At 43.1% G+C, this 20,387-nt stretch overlaps 1 protein-coding gene across 1 annotated transcript in view; it reads left to right on the forward strand.

The window, feature by feature from the left end:
• Nucleotides 1–897: 897 nt before the first annotated feature.
• Il1rl1 (interleukin 1 receptor like 1) overlaps nt 898–20,387 on the forward strand; it is a 56,766-nt gene continuing 37,276 nt past the window's right edge. The window contains exon 1 of the mRNA XM_031368829.1: nt 898–1,047. The gene's annotated coding sequence lies outside the window, so the exon portion shown is untranslated. The remainder of the gene's footprint in view (nt 1,048–20,387) is intronic.

Here is a 20,387-nt window from a genome sequence, read left to right on the forward strand (position 1 = left end):
CGTCACAATCTCCACTCTAAGCTGTCTGCCTAACTCGATGCAGTGCACCCGACAACTGTGGTTTCTGGGGGTGAGGTTTGCATGATGAGATATTTGGACTTGCATCGTTGTGGGCTGGGTACCTCTCATCAGTGCAAAGTGTGAGGCATCCATGGTCTCCACCTGGGACCAGCCTTCCTTAGAGGCTGTAGCTGTTTCTTCTGGGCTCTTCTTTCTGCTAATAAGACATCCCCCTTTTAGTTTTTGTTCACTCTTAATTTCTAGCCCACAAGTTCCTATTTTCCTTGCCCTCGTTGCTACTCTCTGGCTCTATGTCCTTTCTCTTCTGGTCTTTGAAACATGAAGACCTCCTTCCTGCCCAGGATCTGTGCTTTGATAGGAACATCGCTGGCTCACTGATACAGCTGATGTCTGAGCTAAGCTGACACAGGGATTCACATTCCCTGGAAGTGGCATTCTCACCCATGCTTTACTTTGCTGGATCTAGCTATACATGTCCAAGATCCCTGTGGGGGTATGATTTACCTAGTGAAGTTCCTGTAAACAACCATAGGACTCTCTCCTTTCCCATCTGGACAAGAAAGAAGGGGCTACATTTCTCTCCAGCTGTCTCAACCCACGCGTCGACCTTACAGCCCTGTCTAACTTTTGAACTCCCCCAAGGCTACTCAACTTGCGGATCACCCCAGAGGCAAATGTACATAAGCATGGCACCTGCACCTGCATGTAATGATAAGGGTGAAGAGATAGAGTTACTCCATATCTGTGGGTCTGGAAAGGTTTGCTTGCACAGTTAAGGAAGCTAGTGACATCATGCCATGTCGCTCTCTTTGTGAGGGTTCAGCTCTCCGCTGCCCCAGGGCACTGAGAGGAGGCAGATGATCCTCGATGACTAAGACAGCGTGTTTCTGTGGTGAGCTTGTGAGAATTTGGATGGTGTGGTTAGTGACAAGAAGGAGCGAGACGATGGAAGCTATGATGCCAATGGCTACAGCGCTGACTCAGTGGAAGCAAAACTCTGAACAGTCTTCCATTGCCTGTCCTGAGGTCAGCCTTGAAACCTACATCCCTCCCTAGAGATGCACCAAACGTAGAAGGCAGCGCTCAGTGTCCTCGCTACTGTAGCAAAGACCTGGAACCATGGCGATTGGGAAAAGGCCAGAATATGACCTGACTTCCAATCTCCTGGCACAGAGACTAAATTTGGCTGTCTTCCTGAGTTGCTATGATGGCTGGCTCATCACAGCCTGGGTGGCATACAACAGATTTATTTGATCTTGGCCTTAGAGGATGGAGGCTCAAGAGCCGACAGGGCTAGCTCCTTCTGAGGTTACTGCAGGACAGGCTGGTTTTGGACCCTCATCTTTGTTGTAGGTGGCTGCCTTCCCCCTGTGTCTTCATGTGGCCTCCTTTTGTGCATATACACCCTCTGGACCTCCACTCCTTCACAAGGGGGACCAGGGTACCCTGAACCTGAGTAGAATGGAGCTCTCTGGGACAGACTATGCTTTTCATATACATACGTTTTCTTAATTTTTTGTTTTTAAGTTAAGTGCCTATGTGTCTTTATGAGTTTATGTGTGTCACATGTGTGGGAGTCCTTGGAGAGCAGAAGAGGACATTGGGTACCCCGAAACTGAAGTTTTAGGAGTTTTTAAATTGCCATGTGGGTGCTAGGAACTGAACCTTCTTCCTCTACAAGAACAGCCAGTGCTTTTAACCACTGAGCCACGCCTTTTAGCTTCTTATATACATATATTCTTATGATTAATTTAATTTTAAATTGGGTGCAACAAGAGATTCCCAGAATCCTACTATAGATGGCAGCTAACTCAGCATTTGCTTTTTTTTTTTTCCTTAAACATTTTCTCTCCAAAGAAGCACTTTCCAGTTTCTCGTGGGTGTATGCGAATTGCCAGGGGGATCTTGTTCTTTGGCACCATTGGTAACTAATACAGGGGAGGGGTAATTTGATGTAATCTTGTTCCTATAGCACATACCTGAGACAATTAAATCGAGAAGCTTATTCTGGTCAAGGTTTTGATGGGTTCACCTATGATGCACCAGCCCCCATTTCTTTGGGCATGCAGCAGGATATCATTGCAGGAGTGTGTCATCCCACAGAATTGCCCACTTCAGGAACTGAGAAGGTAATCTAGATGTTCCCTTTGTGGCTGAATACTCCCCAGACACTTGCTCTCTGCTCTTTGACCAGTTGTGTATTTGTGCATTAACTACACTGTCCAAAGAAACCTCTCTGATGAGGTCCGAGAGCCACTCTAATCTATGGGGGGGGGAAGGGAGTAGGGGGGACAGGGAGAGAGAGAGAGAGAGAGAGAGAGAGAGAGAGAGAGAGAGAGAGAGAGAAACTTGTTATTTTAAATTATTCTTCCACTGCCTTTAAAACTAGTTTAGACCAGTTCTCCCCAATCTTCCCTCAAACTCTGGTTTCCACAGTGTCTGTTGATAAATTCCAGGGTTTAATCCAAGCCTGTACCTTGTTTGAATAGCTTGCATCACCTGCTGTGGCTGGTCTTCCTTTCATCTCAAAGTTATCTCTTACTTGGTTCCTAAACTCCATCCATTACTGGGTTTCTTCCCCTTTCTGCAGTCTGTCTTTGTTCCTGTTACTACTTCTTTTCCTTCTGAGAGCTGCAGGACCGTGTCTGTCACCTTCTCTATCTTGCTGATCTCATGCCGTTTTATGAATTACCGAATGGATACCCTAATAACTCTTAGAGCTAGAGTTCTAGGCCTCTCCTCTCATCTTTAGATAGTTGAACCAGCGTGATCTTTTTAGTATGTCAGATTTTAGGTCAAACTTCCCAAATCTCTAAAGGTTCCCACTTTAACAGAGCCAAAAATTCAAAACATTCTCATAGCCGGCAAGTGCTTCCCCACAGCCTCCAGCCTCACCTGGAAGCTGTTCCTCTTGTCTCCCATCTCCTTGTACTAAGGTCTGAATGAAATCACCCATGTTCTATTTGGAAACCCATGAGGTGACTGCATAGGTTTCACACCTGTGGATTCAAAACCACCACATGTTAAAATAGTTAGAACAAAAATAGCTCCATCTCCTGGGAACTCCCTTCTGCACCTGAAGCATCTCAGTGCCTGGAACCTGATCCCTCTGCTTTGACCACTGTGCTTAAGTGCTTGTCCTCAGAGATAGTTCAAAGAACTCCCCAGATGAGGTTTGGTCTGTTGCTAAGCATTGTAACACTTAACTCTGTCCCCTAAGATCTAGGCCTAGGAGTGAATTCTCAAGTTTACAAGCTTTTGTTATGCAAAGCTCATTCCTGGATTTAAAACTATTGCTTGAATAACATCAGCTACAGCCAAATTACTGGAGGGATTAGAGGTAGGTGGGTTAGGAGTGACCTGGTTGGAGGAGAAGAGACCAGGAGGAGGGGGAGGAAGGAGAGAGAGGAAGAAGCCACCATGAGGGGAGATGGACCCTGAGCACCTGGCCAGGAGAAATGAAAAGTATCTGGGGTACACTACAGGGTGGGAAGAGTAGATTAGGGGTTAATCTACTCAGTAATGAGTGAAGCCAAATAAAATGATCATAGTCTGAGTGTCATTTACTTGTAAGTTAGTCGGGGACAAGCTTAAATTGCTTGTGCTACTCTCACTGACATTTTTTTGGTTCTGCTTGAACATCTCGTTCTCCTTGGATGCTTCCCTGGCTCCTTCATTTAAAATACGTCACCCATCTATCTTCAGGTTCAGCAACACTCTATGCCCCCTCCCCCGCCATCCCCTCCCATCCCCTACTACTCCCAACACACACACACACACACACACACACACACACACACACACACACACACACACACTATTAGTTCAGTTCTTTTAGAGAAACTACCTAATGCTATCTTTGATATCAGGAGTATTTTTATAGAAACAGAATTTTAAGGATGAATTTTTCTAGTAGGCTTGTGGTATCTGGAGTTGGCTGTCTAATTTACACCTACAGAAAGAGGCCTTTGTGTGTCATGGTTGGTGAGACAGTTGCAGAGAGGGCTTGGAATGAAGCTGGAACTGTGGTGAGCTGCTGTAAAGGGATCTCTCCTCAGAGGACAGCTTATCCGATGAACCTGCAAATTCAGTACACTGTGCTGTTTTCAGTGAGAAACGCTCTCCATAGGGCCCTGTATTTGAACAGTTAGTTCCCATTGTTGGTGCTGTACATATATGGGTTTGCTTACTTCCTAGGACTCTTTATTTCCTAGGAGAGTTTGACTTCATCTCCACCAAAACTCCCATCCAGACAGTTTCTTTCTGTGATGGTATTGAGGTGGTGGGCCTTTAAGACATGTGATTATGTCTTGTCTCAAGGGAGTCCCAACTCTTATGGGACAAGATTCTTTGGCCTATAAGAGAGATTAGCATCTTCCCGGAGTCCCTCTTCTATAGACTTGCACCAGTATTATGTGTGCTCTTGGACCTCCAAAAAAATTGAGCTAAATAAATATCTATACTTCATAAATTAGTTGGCCTAGGGTAGTTTGTCACAGTAGCAGAAGAAATGGGTAAAGGTTGATTGAAAACATCTCTGGCTTAACACTTTCCCTACAGGGTTATAAAGAGGAGTTACCATTGGTGGTACTCTTCACAATAGAGCAGAGATTTTTACATGCACTCCTTCACATGCCAATGATAATCTTGCAAATCCTTAATGGTGATGTCCATGTTACAGATTATGAAACAGAGGTTTAGAGAAGTTGAATAATGTCAGGAACTACACCACTCTTAAACCCTGACGGAGTTCTAGCACAGATCATCTGGCTGACTGGCTTGCTCCTGTTGAGTGTGGCCAAGAGCTATATTTCCTGTTCTAATTGGCAGGAGATTCCCTTCTTGCAGGTTAATTCAAGGGTAGGTCAGAGAACTGAAGATGTAATAGAATTTGCATAGCTGTGGGCAACCTAAAGAGAAGCAGATCTGAAGAAAAAAAATAAAAAAATAAAAGAGCTAAAAAATATGCCCTTAACTGCATAGTTATAACAGCTACATGGAGTCCTTAAAGCAACCCCAGAAGCATCAGTCTGGGCAGAGCTACTGGGTGCCCTCAAACCAGTGGGCATGTTTGAACTCAAGCATCTTCTGCTTTTCAAGAGGACACGTCAGTCCCCAGAAGGCTTTACTCCATTCTTATGGGCAGTGACAGAATTTAAGTCACTGGCACATGAGCTCGACTTTCCAAAGTATGTTTTCCAATGAGCACTGTAAAAGTTGCCTGCACAAAAATGAATCAGTACCAACACGTGTACATTTTTATCTAACGTTTCAAGTGAAATAGAGCTGACCGAACTCTAAGTCTGTGCACCACCTTGTCATTCCTGTTCTTAGGGGAACCAACCTGAGGGTGGCCTAAAAATTTTCTAGCTATGCTTGCTTTTTGTAAAAATAGTTATTCCATACTTTGTTGCTGTTATGTATTTTGTTTTTTATTTGAAGACAATACTTATAGTGTTGATACACATCCACCTTCCTTGGGGTTTTCCTAAAACACATCCTCAAAGGCAATTGTCTTCGTTAGGGTTTTACTGCTGTGAACAGACACTATGACCAAGGCAACTCTTATAAGGACAACATTTAATTGGGGCTAGCTTACAGGTTTAGAGGTTCAGTGCATTGTCATCAAGGTAGGAACATGGCAGCATCCAGGCAGGTATGGTGCAGGCAGAGCTGAGAGTTTTACATCTTCATCTGAAGGTGGCTAGTGAAAGACTGACTTCCAGGCAGCTAGGGTGAGGGTCTTAAGCCCATACCCATAGCCACACACCTACTCTAACAAGACCAGACCTCCTAATAGTGCAGTCCCTGGGCCAACCATATATGAACCATCAGAGCAATGATGTCATCTCTGTAGCTTAGGGCTGCATGTTCTCCTTGAGCTTGGGGATTTATTACTCCTCCTAGGAGTTTTGAAATTCTTCATCCACAATTTCTGGGCATGTTCAGAGCACATGATCAGTTCTGCAGTCTCAGAGACCATGAAACACACCAGAGGAACTTAGAATGATTCTGTTTTACCCTCATATGCCCAAGATCTGTGTGGGTACTGTGTGTAGCCACCTGCTACAGTTTTTAGCAGAAATTCCCAGACAGGGTATGCTGAACCCATCTTTGGGCAAGGAGAGATGCTGTGGTCTCTGCATGGGCATCACCACATGTTTCCCCTCAGTTTTTGTTTCTTTCATCACTGCCTTGGGCAGCAATGTCATGATCAGTTCTGTCTGATGCATCTTCCTTTATGTTTTATAACAATAGACACTCCCCACTCCCTTTTATGTGCTCCTGGAAAGTCTGTCTGTTCTTTAACATATCCACAAGATCTACACTACTTAAGAAGAAAAGCATGTGGTGCTGGCTCTACTGTTACTGACCACAGAGTCATGACCCATTTTCCCCAGAGGTACCCAACATTTATTTATTTGTATGTGTTTGTGTGTATGTGCATTTGTGTATTGGGGTATAGAGTTGGGCATGTGCATCAACATGCATGTGGAAGGCAGAGGAGAGTCTCAGGTATAGCTCATCAGGGATTGTCTTTTTGTTTTGTCTTGTTTTGTTTTCGAGACAGGATTTCTCATTATCCTGTAGCCAGTCAAGTAGGTTAGGCTGCTGGTCAGGAGCCCTAGGGTTCTACCCATCTACAGTGTCTCGAGCACTGTAATTATGTCTGTATCAGAAAACCATTTTTTATTTTTTACATGGGTTATAAGGTTCTAGTTCAGGTCCTTGTTCTGCAAAGGCGAGCTACCAACTGAGTGAGCAGTGCCACTGATTTTTAACTTTGCTTAAAAAGCGCTATTCTTCTGTAGTCTAGAAACAGTGCAAAACATTTAGGATTTCCTTTAGAGCTCTTGCTGAGGTTTTTTCTTTCTTTCATGTATGTGTGTATGTGTATGTGTGTGTATTGTTTGACCCCAAAAGATAGTTAAGTTAGTAGTCAATAAGGTCATCAAACCCTTTATCTGTTCTGAGATAAAAGAACAGCCGCTTCCATGGGGCGGAGCCCACAGGTTGGGTTCTTGAAACCAATCTTTACCAGAAATTATGCAAATGGTGGTCTAGAACAACATTCGGCTGCAAGACAGAAGTCCTCCCCCAACAGGAAGCTTCCCTTTCCTATTATGAAGAGGAGCCAAGCATGGGCAGGACACCCAGGCTGGCAGCTCTTACCTCGTGTCCCACCCACTGCTGATGATAGAGCAGAAAACTCTGACACTTATAACTTCTCATAAATAAGATACAGAATAAAGGGAACAATAAACGACTCCTCCTAAGTCTCTCGTCCTGGCCACTCCAGGCTTTGTCTTAGGGTCCCTAGGTGGGGATCGGGCTACAGCATTTTGAGGCACTTGCACGTCATACATCCTACAGATTTTGTAATGTGTAGCCTCACAGAAAGAAGTTTAAAGGTGACACCTATCATGAGCAGACACCCAGTGGCCCACACACCCAGAGAGAATGCTCTCTCTGTGTAGGTCTTTGTCTCTCCAGTGTCTCTGTTATCACTCGCCTGGCAGCTTTTTGATTGACTGACGTAATTTGTGTTCTGAGCTCACAGGTAAGGTAGAAATTTGAGTCTTCCTCCTCCAGAATGTAGTAAGTACCATGTCATAATCATCCTCTGTAGAGTAGACTTTCTACTAGAGTGAAGCTCAGAGGTAAACGACAGAGAGTAAAGGTCCCATACTGGCATCTTAACAACAAATATTGCCTTAGCATGTTCTAATGTTCCTTCCCTCAAGGGAGCAATTTTCCTGGGGCTTTTAGAAGGTGTATGTCTGGAATGTGTGGGCCCCTGGCTCTGGGGCCTTACAGTTGATCCTCTTCATTCAAGATTTCATATATACAAGTGTGTAACTTTTATTATAACTTCAAATCAGAGTTTTCTATGGCTATGCACAGAATGACAAGCAATCACCATGCACTGTCTCAGCTGAGGTCCAGAAAGTTCCTGAGCCTTGCTTTATAGAGTAAACATACCTTCTCGTGCTTACCCTGTTTTACTTTAATTTGCATTTCCGTGCTTTTTTTTAGTTGGTGATTTAACTGTCTAAGAAGCATCAAGTGTTGTCTGGTGTTCTTAAGCAACATTACCTGACTCATAGAAAGAATATGTAGTTCTGCCAACTTCCAATTCGATGCTTAGGAACCAACAATATATATGGAATATAAACAAGTTTGTATCACTTTAGTGACCACAGGGCCAGAGGTTCAGAGCTATGTAATCTGGCATGACTCCTTGGTGTCCTGGTGCGGTATTGAGCCATTTGGTGATTATGGTAATTCACGACACAACTTATGACACAACCTGGGTTTGACTCGGAGAAGAGATTTTACATTTGTTTCCTGACTTCCCTGGAAATGCGTGGGTTTAATGAGGTATTAATGCTTAGGGAAAGGAATACACAAAACATGGGATTGCCTGAAATAACCATAGAAGGGCTAAGATGGACTGAGGAAGCTCAAGGCTCATCTAGCTGAGTTTCACAATGAATTCCTTTGGAATTAAAGCACAGACTTACTGATAACAATTCTTTTACTAAGGAATGAACGTGGCCTACTTTCTGAGTTTCTAGTCATTCTTCCTAACAGACAGCAGATAGCACTGGTCAATCGTGGTGCTCTAAAGCCAAGCTTGGAAGGAATTTCCAAAGCTTTCTTAGCACAGTGCTCCAGGGAACTAAGTGCGTAGTATTTCCAAGTGATAAGACTTGAACAAGATGGACTGTGCTAGTCATTATTTTCTTTAGTCTTCCCCTTTCTATTTTAAGCTGCCTATCACACTGCAGTGCAGTAAAGAAGATGATTTAGAGAGAGTACTATGGAGGAGCCTGGTTCGTTGCTCTGGATTTTCTGATGTCTGGTTTGCAGCATCGTATCACATGAGACCTTGGCTATGGCAACGAAGAGCATGGAATGGTAGGATCATGCAGGAAGCTTCCTTGTATGGCTCCACAGGAAAGGAAGCAGGGTGTGTGAGACAGGAAGCAGGGAGGTAACAGGAAGTAGAAAATGACATCAGATTCTGAGCTATAGGGAACTAGAAATAGAGAACAAGGCTAAGCGTGTAGGAATGATTTAGGTTGGCATGGGATGTGCTAGTTTGCTAGCTCCAGCAAGCAGCAGTATGCGTGGTCTTTAAAAAATAGACAGACATGGGAACTTGGGGAGAGGAAGAAGTGCCTGGGATGAAGAAGAGAAGCACCTACCAGGCAGGTGTGAAATCCTAAGGTAAGTGTGGACATGTGTGGGGACTGCGAGTGAGCATGCTCAGGAGACTGGGCTGCAGAGGGAGCATACATAGAAAGATACTGAACTGCAGAGTGGGCTCTGAACTGAGGGAGACACAGGGTTTCCTCACAGGTTAATGGGAAATAACAGAAGACAGAAATGAAATGGAGGGGAGTTGTCTGCAAAGACGTATAAAGTGTACAACCGAGTTACTGGTTTTAGTGAAGAAAATAAGACAGCAAATACATCACTCACTGAATTTTGGCCACATTGGGGCCACTGATCATCACAGGATGAAAGTTTCTACTTCTGGTTGTCTGTTCTCACTTTCTATTATATACTCACTCCAGGAGCAATGCCACAACATCTTTCAGTGCTCCATCCTTGGACTTTTCTGGTCAAGCATCCACAAGGCACTGTTCTTCCTCTTTAAGGGTTCCCCCTTGTCTGATGTGCAAACTAAAAGTCAAAGCTACCCCTCCTTATCTATGCATGCCCTCACTGCTCTTCCTGTGAACTCCAGTTACATCTCCCCATCATTTGCCTGCCCAGGACTGAAAATTCTGGGTCAGGTATTATGCTAAGTTTTTTCTTTTCTTATCACTTTATTATTTTTTTTTCTCTGGCACTGTCTTGACAGTGACAACTTCCACATCGACATCTATAATACTGATTTTTGAGGTCATATGTTCTGGTGCCTGCTAGCCTTTTTGCTCTGATGTCGTAATGTTTCACTCTAACAGTTCTCCAACCATTCAGATAGCCTCCCCACAAAGAATGAATCAGACCCTCTTCCCCGGTCACCAAGCATGTCCATCCTTGACAGGCGACAATTCTTACCACCCCCACTCCCACCTTATCTCTGTCATCATCTTTATCAGGAAGTCCTGCTACTTTTATCTCCAACCGCTCCAACTGCTGCTACTGCCAACTCAGCTCAGGATCCTCTAGCTGATCGATATCAAATGGCAATAGTTTTGTCAGTGATTTATTCAAACAATGCCCTCATGTTCCTTGATGCATTTCCCCATTGATAGTGAGGTCTGCAGTCAGTCTCTTTTGAGTCTCAGGTGCTAGCTAGCAAGCACACTGGCCAGCCAAAGAAGCTCTATGGAAGGAGCCCTGTGAGTCCTTAGAACAAGGTCACTAAGGCAAGGCAGCCTTGCATTGATGGCTGGACTACTTCTGCTGGGATCCATGACAACAGAGTCATATAGAGGGACAACACGTGGACAACCTAGGTGATGGCTCTCCCCTTCAAGCCAAGGCCCACACAGAGAGTGAGACATTAATTCTATCACCATCTATTAAAGGATCAGCTATTTGCTCTTCATTTTTAATTCTTTCCAGCTAAAGCTCCAAACCTTACGCCGTGGCCCTAAGCCAGTTTCTTTCTTTTTCTGCATGCCTGTCTATAGCTGGAAAGATTTAATCCTTTGGCGCAATACAAGGGTTACCCTAATCTGGTGAATTTGGGGGTAGTTTGTCATGCAGCAACAGTAACTGACATAGGGGTATATCTCATTACATATTTTTTTTTAACCCACTAGAATAACCTCTCAACTTAAAACTGCTGGGCCCTCCTCACTACTCTTGGCTAAGGATCAGAATTCTTATTAATTAATTAATAAATTAATATTTTGATACAGGGTTTCTTTGTGTAGTCCTGGCTGTCCTATAACTAGCTCTGTAGACTAGGCTGGCCTCAAACTCTCTGCTTCTCAAGTACTGGGATTAAAGTTGTGCTCCACCATCACCTGGAAGGATAACTCTTAATGTGGCCCCGAGGAGTCTGCATTGCGTCTCCACCCTGGTCCTCCTGCACACACCCTTTGCCCAGCTCTCTGTTCTCCAGGCACACTGCCTTCTTTCAGTTCCCTGACTTGGTTCTGCTCCTTTCTGCAGTGACCATTCCTTTGTGTGCAGTTCTTCTGAACCCCTCCTGCTCCCCGTTCACAACAACCCATCCATCAGATCATCTGGATCCGTCAGGCTTCTCCGCCTAGGCTCTGTGGCTGCGTCCTGAAGGTCAGATTGTCTTGTTGTCTTCCCTTTCAGGCCCTGTGCATTTCCAGCATGATGCTCATTGCTATCGCAGTAACTTCTCTCTGAAGGTAGGAGCAAGACTCGGAGTGACTTTGAATATAATGCTTGCACTATTCATTGAGAGACAGGATATAAGATGGCTTGGATTAAGCATCGTGGATACGTTTTTGCATGTTGGGGGTTTGTGCTACTCAGTGTTCTGTTTCCGTAATAAATACCTGAATAATCACTTTCTAAGATGGAAAGGCTCACCATTGCCCAAGGTTTTGCGCTATAACTGCTTGGTGCTGTTACTTTTGGGTGAGGTGAGGTGAGCACATTTTTGCTGTGGTGAGGGAGCACATTGTGGTGGAGAGCATGTTGGAAGAGAAGACACTTAAGACTTGGTGGTTGTTTTCTAGAGAGTATAACCAACAGAAAGAATATGTATTACAAAGAGGATAGATTAGACTGGCTTACATGATTCAGATTGGGTTGCCCAATAATGGGTATCACTCTGGGAAGCTGAAGCGTGCAGTAGTTTCTCAGCCTACAAGGATGGAAGACACAATAGTGCCGATCCAGGGTTGAAAGGATTTCCAGAAAGCTGGAGGTTTTCAGTCTCCATTGGAAGACTGAAGACTCTGAGCTCCTATGGCAGGATGCATATGGCAGCAGCAGCAGCAGCAGCGTAGATGGCTTAAGCAGTAAGGAGCAAAGAGGGGCTCTTCTCTCAGGCCTCTGTGTATCTGCTAGAAGGTGCTATTCATTTGAGAGAGGATCTTCACTCTTCCAACTAATTAACCACCAAAAGTTTACCCAGTGTCAGTTTGGTACCTAACATCTCCATATAACTTGCTTAATTTCCAAATAATAAAAGCAGTGAGGTCATAATTCTGTTTAATATGATATAACCATACCACTTATAATAAAAAAAGCACTATTTTCCCCCAGAATAGGTGACAAAAGTCTCCATATATATGTATGTATATTCATATATGTGGGCCTGAGTGTATACACATGTACCACCTATGTACAGGAAGGCACCCAAGGCTGTTAAAAGAAGCATCAGATCCCTCAGAATGGTGGCTGCAGACAGCTCTGAACCACCATGTGGGTACTGGAAACTGAACTTTGCAAGGGCGGTGAGCACTGTTGACTGCTTAGCCATCTCTGCAGCCTAGAGGGCTCTTCAGGGATGCTTAGACTTTCTGTATTCTGTAACTTAAATGTAGTAATATAGATTTATAACAGTCAATTGCTGATACTACCTCAATTGGTGTCATGTTACAGGATAAAGCAGTAGGGCAAAAACACACATCTGCTTAACGTATGTGTGTTAGTGCACAAGCATAACAAAATGGTGGTTATAACCCCCCTTCCTACAGTTGGTCACGTGGCCTTAGCTGGTATTTATAATCACCTTCCTCTACTATCCTTTCTGTATTTCCTCCCCGCTCAGCAAGTACCTGAGCAGGTCTTGGTTCTGTACCTGCCACAGTGACCAGTCACAATGAATAGTGACCCACATATTCATTTCTGAGGACTGTAGGCATTTATTATCTTGCCTGGATTGGATTGTTGTGATTTTCTACTAATCTTAATCACACAGGACATGGCCAAATCCTGAAAAATCTGTTACACTCCAGACATACTCTTTGGGGAGAATCAGTCGAGTTTCTCCCTAGTAGTCTGGACCAGTCACTCCTGGGAGCAAAGTAACTCCTTTCTTAGCTGATTGACATCTAGTTCAGTGGAATACTTGTATACCTGACAGAAGTTCTCCATTTAGCATAAATACATACAGGTAGCAAGGCTTTTACCAATGGGAATAAGATGCAGACAAGTAGTTCGTGGGCCCCTGTGGATGATGATGGGTTGTATCATTCTTTTTTTTTCCCCTCCTGGCTGTATCAGAAACTGTACCACATGTTGGATGCTGATGCAGAATATATGATGTAGGATGTTGTTACAGAATCTGTGTGGGATGCTGATGCAGAATCCATGTAGGATGCTGATGCTGAATATACAGCCTTTTGAAGAATCTGCCACAAGCCTCAGGCTCTTGCCACTTGTCCATATTCTAACTTTATCTTTAAAAGTCCATTTCATCATTTTTTTTTTTTTTAGGCAAGCTGCTCCAGGAAGTTGGGGGACATGGAAAGCCAGTGGCTTCTGTGAGCATGGGCTCACTCTTCCACTTCTTTTTTTGTAAACCAAGTTCCTTTTTCAGGAGCAATGCTGTATGGAATAGCAAGATGAGGAAATAGGACATCCTGTTAAGTCCATGGGCCGCTATTTTGGCTGAAGCATTACACACAGGTCAGGCAAAGCCACACTAAGAATAACTGGACCAGTGAAGACAAAATGCCCCACTTCCCTTCATGGAAGTAGGCCAAGTTAGTTAACGGGACACCAGGCTGCCAGCTAGGCACCTTGGAAATGCTGCCACGTTGGCTGCTCAGCATTGGTCTCCGCTGTCTCTGTCTGCGTTACTGGTTGTATGCAGAGCTCCCGACCCTGCCTGCCGCCATAGCCATTTACTCTTAGGTTCACTAGGAAATGACAGAGATTGTCAGGGAAAGAGGGTTGATAGCAGTCACCTGAAACCCATGTAACCTTATATCCTCTGATCATTTGGAGAGTTCTACCATTGTACATTTCCCCCAAATGTCGTTCTCATCAATTTTCCAATCATTTTTCGAAGGCACAGATGACTGGTTACAGCTGATATATAACCACACCTCTGACCATGTTCCTGGGGGACAAAGTAAGAGATGGATAGCACCTCAGAGTTCTACAGTTCTGTAGGGGGCATGTTCTCCAGGGTATGACTCTCCCTCCAGTCCACACCATTCAAAAGCTTCTACTACCTCTTCATAATGCTGCCAATCTACTAGTGATCAAACCTGTAACTGGGACCTCTGGGGGACCATTTCTTAACAATAGCATGTCCTTGTTTGTTTGTTATTTGGTTTAGGGTCTGTTTCTCATAATAGGCAGTCAGTGGTTCATCTTGGGGATGAAACCATGGCTTTTGTTTGTTTGTTTGTTTGTTTCCAGTACTGTTCTTGTTGTAGTGCCTGTAGCTAAGCATGTGACACACACCGAGAATACATTTGTAGTGAGAGTAAACCAGCCTCAGCAGCCAACTGGAAAGGACCCTCACAGGATTTCTTCACCAGTGGACCACACTGATTAGCTCATGGAATGGAGAAGACAGAAAGATCAAACAGCTATAAATATCCTCTTGAGGAAGTTGTTGCATGTTGGAGAAATAAGACAGAGCCTTAAACATCTCTACAGGCTAGCTAAGCTTCTGTCCTATGGTGGTTGCTGTCATGGGCATTTCTACTCATTGGTTTGTTCTTCAAACCCTAGTGAGACAAATATTGCTATAATTCTTCTTTTTTTCAAATAGGAGAATGGAGGTTTACAGAGGTTGAATAACTAGACCAAGGAGATATAGTTATAGATACTAAGTGACTAGGCATGATTTGATACGTGGAACACTGGAATATACTGGAATAACTGGACTGAAAACATCGTAATGTTTTTGATAGATACTATTTTGGGAAGAACAGAAAGAGGAAATGAAGGATGTTGAGCCACATTTTTCCTATTTGTGTGTAGCAGTGGTCTCTTAAGTAATCTTGAGAATACAGTGATTAAAATTAACCCCCATCACCCAGAGCAGAGTAACCAATATTAGATTAGACCTGTCACTCTAAACAGTTGGAAAACTGAGCAGGGACATTCACAGGTAACATGCAAAAAGACTTCAGTGCTGCATGACACAGCACTTTCAGAGATCCATGATGACTGAACTGCTTTTAGACTACCATTCAAAATTAAATAAAAGCAACACAATTCAGAAATAATTCACATCCAAAACATTCAACATGCAGCTCCAATTACTAGACATTCATAGACAGGAAAGCATTGCTCCTAATTCAAGAGGTAAGCCCTTAAGTAGAAACAAACACAGATTACTGTGATGATGGAATCAGGAGACAAGGATTGCATATTTTTGTTTTAATTAGGTTAAAGATGTAAAAAAATGTTAATGAAGGTTCATGTAGGGCATCTAACAGTAATGGAATTAAGTAAGCCAAAAAAATCAAATGAAAACTTATATAACAACAACAACAACAAATAAACCAATATATGTAATGAACAGGTGAATCGGTTAGGGAAATAGCAACTAGAGTATGTAGAAGAAAAATACTAAGTGACTGAAAGACAGGGTAATACAAACTAAGACTATATAGAAGAAAAATACCAGAGGACTTAAGGACAAGCAATAGAAATAGCAATTAGACTATATAGAAGAAAAACTCCTGGGACTTGAGGATATGGTGATAGAAACTAAGAAACCTTAGCAGAGAGTGGGGAAAAGGTTGAAAATGGAAACAATACATTCAGGGAGTTATGACTCATTACTGTTATGACAGTGCTGAGCAGTCTCACATACATACAGTCTTACATACATGCATACAGTCTCACATGCTTTCAGTCTTATATGTGTATAGTCTCACACATGCAGTCTCATATATGTATAGTCCCACATACATGCAGTCTCATACACATGAATTCTTACATACATGCAGTATCATATGCATGAAGTCTCAAATGCATGCAGTCTCATACATGCAGTCTCACATGTATACAGTCTCACATACATGCAGTCTTACATACATGCAGTCTCACACACATGCAGTCTCACATATATGCAGTCTCACACTCATGTAGTCTCACACAATTACAGTCTCACACTCATGCAGTCTCACACACATAGTCTCATACTCATACAGTCTCATACACATGCAGTCTCACACTCATGCAGTCTCATATGCATACAGTCCCACATACATGCAGTCTCACATGCATGCAATCTTACATACATGCAGTCACACACATATGCAGTCTCACATATATATGTATATATATATGCAGTCTCACACACATGCAGTCTCACACACATGCTGTCTCACACACATGCAGTCTCACACACATGCAGTCTCACATACATGCAGTCTCGCAAGCAGTGGCAGGAAACTTGCCTGAGACTCTGAGAACAAGGCAGGTGATTGAAAGGAGAAACAGATAAAGAGGTGATTGAGGTGAAAAGGTCAGTGAAACCTGGATTTATTTTAATCCCATAGAAGCAACTGGGAGCTGCTGCAGAGATGAGTAGGGTGTGGCTTAATGCTTGAACTTGATGGAAGAAATGTGGGGTCCCTGTAGAGAAGGATTTGATCCAGAGATAAAACAAAGGAGAGTCAGGCAGGGTGATGGAGGTAGAGCCAGGACAAAGCAATTAGGGCAAAGCCACTAAGGGGAAGGTGGGTCAGCACCAGCTTCCTGCAGTGGATCCAAGGATCCAGCTTGACAAGTTGTTGCTGAGAGATTCTAAAACCATTTGCTACAACTACTCCCACCCTATGCTCTGTGCGCAGATCAGCTCTGGAGGGCCTGCCGGGACTCTGGGGAGACAACTTCATCACGGAAAGACCCACAGTTCTTTCTGGTTTCCCCCTGCTCAGGTGAAGTCCCTCCTGAAGTGTAGGACACACAATCCCTGTGCTCACTGGCACTAGAAACAGAGATCTGCAGTATGCACCCCTCCCAACGTGCTGAACCCCATATGTGCACCAGTCCAAGGAGGAAAGAGGCTGTGCTCCCAGTGGGCTGCTTTGGGCTGAAGGCCTGGGGTTTGTGAAGAGAGAAAGCTATTTTAGCTCAGTTGGAGTTGCGAAGTCTGAAGCCTTCTGTGGTTATTTGCTTTGGCAGCTGATGCATCTTGATTTTCCTGGAAATGCTGAGCTGGGACAGGCTTGAGGCAGGGTTGCAGAATAGAAGACTTTCAGGAAGCTTTTTCTTACATACGATGGCATAAAAGATCTATCTCCCTTGGCTTGGGAATCCTTTGCTGAGAAATACTGCTCTGAGAGCCCATTCCATCAGTCCTTCTATTACCTAGGAAATGAATGTGCTGGGCAGAGCACATCCATGCTAGAACATGAATGAGTATGGGTTCTGATAATACCACAGAACCTTGTTTCATCTGAACAAGGATGCACCTTGATGTTTGCAGGGATGGTGAGGGTCCCAGTCCTGTTGAATCATTTCACGAGAGAGAAAGGGAGGCACATCTTGTGCTCTGTGAGAAATGACGAACCACTATCTGGAACAGAAAAAAGTTTGTTTTGATTAAAGCATACTTTCTACACTTTTTTTTTTTTTTGTTAAAATGCCAACATCATTCGTTGATTTAGAATTCTTTTTAAAACACATTCAGGTCAGTGAATTAGTAGCCATAGCTATGACCACACGATTCTAATTTTAAAAAGTGTTCTTTGTACAGGATGCCAGTAAGTCTTTCTCCACAGTCTTGTAAGTACCTCTTTGTATTGATATTGCAGATCCAAGGATGGAAAGATTTGCTCTACTAAGTAGCAGAGCCAGGGACTTAAACCCCAGGTTATCTCAGCTCAGCAGGATATGTTGCTGGGCCTTTCTGGTTTCCTAGGACTTGGTTACTTTGTAACTCTTCTTAGGATCCATCCTTCATCATCAGTTCTAAGGACTACTATCTCTAACCCAGCAGGCATCCTCTCCTCCATGGAGATCAGAATCTCAAGCGTGTTCATGTACCCAGCTAGATTTGTAGTACATATCTAAAATTCATGCTGCGAGAGATTTTTTTGTTACTTAGTTTTTCATTAGTTAATTAACTAATTAACTAACATTCCAATCAGAGCTTTCTCTCCCCACCTCTCTCCCATGTCCCTTCCCCTACCTCTATGACTGAGAGAAATGGCAGCTGTTTTTATTAACTTTGAAAAAAATGAGATAAGGGATTGAAAAAAGGAGAGGTGGGTGCGGAGAAGGGGAATGATAACAGACATCCAAGAGGGAGACAGGAAATGTTACAGTGGGTGATGAGGTGATTGATGTGAGCTGTGGATGGAAAACTCCCTGCAGAGTGGACTTCGGTACTGCAATCCCTGCTGAAGTATTCTAAGCCAATAGGTGACTTCTTAGAGGAAGTAGTCCTGTGGTGTGTTTCATGGGAAGTACAAAGTGATATCATCTGGGATAGGTACTTCCTGTGGGTAAAAACTTTCAGAGGGTGCAGTATCAAAGCAGACCCCTGCTGCTGGACACAGACGTCTCCTCTGAAAAACAGTGAATGACATCTCCTTAGGTCAGCAGGAAATGTTCCACAGGGGCAGAGCTAGGTCTGACTTCACAGTGTTGGGAAGTGGGGAGCAAATCAATCTTTGTTTATCCCTGATAGCTATAGCTCAGTTGGAGTAACTTTCAGTTCCTCTGAGGGCTGGAGAGATGGCTCAGAGATTAAGAGCACTGGGTGCCCTTCCGAAGATCCTGGTTCTCTCTCATAATGGTATCCACATTATGGGTCACAACTGTTTGGAGCTACAATTCCAAGGAATTAGACAGACATCATCTTCTGACCTCTGAGGGTTTCTGCATACACATGGTGCACATACATACTCAGGCACGCGTACACATAAATATATAAGTAAATTCATAAATATTGTGAGTTCCTTTAATGGTAGACCTAGAGGTAGAAAATGTGGATTTATATTGTTTTCAGTTTATCAGTAAAATTTTTAAGCAGAAGATTAAAATAATATTAAGGCATTTTAAGTCTAACACATTTTAAAAACACAACACATGGCTATCCATTTATAAATGTAACAGGCCAAATATCTATAACTATTTTAAACTCTACTTATTAATTTAATGTATCTGATTTTCCTTCCTAAGTACTTTAAGTAAGACCTCAGGTAATAAATTAATTTTTACAAAATTACTTTTTCTTAAGAATTTCAATGTTACAAATAGGCTTAAAATTGTATATAAACTTAGTAAGAATTTGATTTAAGATTACAAATCTAATTGCAGCTTTAAAAGGAGGAGATTTCTAGAGTTTGAGGATGGATTTTCTTTTTGTTGTCACAAAACAAGAAAACTCTGGGATTGTGAGATGGTTCACATGTTGGTTTTCTAGAAGAGGAGGCAAGTTTGAGTCCCCACATGATGGTTCATAGTCATATGTAACTCTACTTCCAAGTTGGATCCCATGCCCTTTTTGGCCTCTGAAGACTCCTTAACACGGTATACATAAACTCATGTAGGCTCACATACATAAACCAAAAAATGAAATCAGTTAAAAAATAACAAGATAATTCTACTGAAAATAACTTTACTAAGCATACATAGTAATTTCCTGCCCTGTGTATTTCAGCACATTTTTAGACTCTGTTAGCCCTTTGATTTTGAAAAACCCCAACTGCTGCATAAGAATACTGATTACTGTCCTATAGGTATTCACAGATCTCCTGACCACCACATGACCTTGGGTCAAGATGCTAGCACACAGAACAAGCAAAATGAACATTGCAGACCCCACCCCCAAACCCATGCAGCACATATCAGGGTGTTAGAAGCCAAAACAGCATGGCGTATAGTGTTGCTGTGTGAAGAAGGTTCCACAAGACCCAAGTGCTCACAAAGGTGGCTTGTGTTGGTCCCAAGGCACTTCCCTGTGACCTCAGCTCTCAGGAAGTGGAGAAAGGTGGATCTTGAGTCTGAGGTGTGAAGTGCATAGCAAAACCCATCTGCAACAAAGCAAAGCAAGTCAAACCAACTACAAACCCTCAGATTAGCTGGGAAGAAGGAGACATTATGTAGATGAGAAAATGAGATGCTTACAAACTATTTTCTTTATGTCTTAAGTCTCAGTCATTTCCTTTCCTCTACCACATATAGCTGGGGAAGAGTCTAGACATTCCCTGGGCAAACTGTATTTCTTACTGTCAGTTTTTTCCAGCAACCTTAAACCACTGTAGACACATGATGTCTTGGGCATTAGTCATAATCCTGAAGTGATTGGCTTCAACAAGATCTCAATCTAACACTCTTTACTTGGGAAACAGTGCCTGGGTAGATGAGTGTTTGCCGAGTGGTAGATGGAGCTGGACCATGAGGCCACTCAGACTTCTAGGTTCCTGCTAACTCGCCTATCCCCATTCCTTTGGACTGTGGCTTTTATTGTCATGGTTGAAACAGGGTTA

The sequence above is a fragment of the Mastomys coucha genome, unplaced genomic scaffold (assembly GCF_008632895.1).
Source record: "Mastomys coucha isolate ucsf_1 unplaced genomic scaffold, UCSF_Mcou_1 pScaffold14, whole genome shotgun sequence".
Lineage (NCBI taxonomy): Eukaryota > Metazoa > Chordata > Mammalia > Rodentia > Muridae > Mastomys > Mastomys coucha.